The sequence below is a fragment of the Gavialis gangeticus genome, unplaced genomic scaffold, assembly GCF_001723915.1.
Source record: "Gavialis gangeticus isolate Ggan-Ray unplaced genomic scaffold, GavGan_comp1, whole genome shotgun sequence".
In the NCBI taxonomy this organism is placed as follows: Eukaryota; Metazoa; Chordata; order Crocodylia; family Gavialidae; genus Gavialis; species Gavialis gangeticus.
The window spans coordinates 48,530,433-48,531,035 of record NW_017729000.1 but is presented as its reverse complement, the minus strand read 5'-3'; positions in this window follow the sequence as shown (position 1 = coordinate 48,531,035).

Sequence of the window (603 nt, the reverse complement as noted above, 5' to 3'; positions counted from 1 at the left end):
TACTCGCCCGCCCCTGGCTGAGGTCCCGGCTGCAGGTTCGAGCCCCGCGGGCGCCCCCAGCTGAGCGGAGGCTACGGCCGGGTGGTCCGCGAGCCCTGCGCCCGGCTCCGGCTGCACACCCCGCCGTCAGCGGTGGGGCCGCAGGACGCTCGTGCTCCCTCCATTCCCCTTGGCGGCAGTAGCCAGTCCCTTCTCTGTTCCCCTTCTGCTCCTCCCCGGTTGTAGCCCGGACGCGAGCGCCGTGACCTCCGGGGGTGCAGCAGCATGTACCCCACAGCGCAGCCCGATCCCCCCCGTACACCTTCGCCGCGGGACGCAGTGGCTCCGGGCGCGGCTGTCGGGCCCCGGCTCGTTTCAGCCCCACGTGGGTCACAGCGTCTAGCCGCCTAAGCCAGCCACTGCTGCGCACGGCGACTCCCCTTCCCCGACCCGCCCGGGCTCCTGCCAGGGCCCGACTCCCGGCCGCGGGGCAGGCACGTTTGACACCCTTGGCCCAGGAGCTCCGCTGCTCCCAGGCCGCGCACTGTTTTTCCCGTCTTTACTTCAGAAGTTTTGCACAGCAGAAACCAAACCCTGCTCCTGCCGCAGACAAAGGAAAAGTCT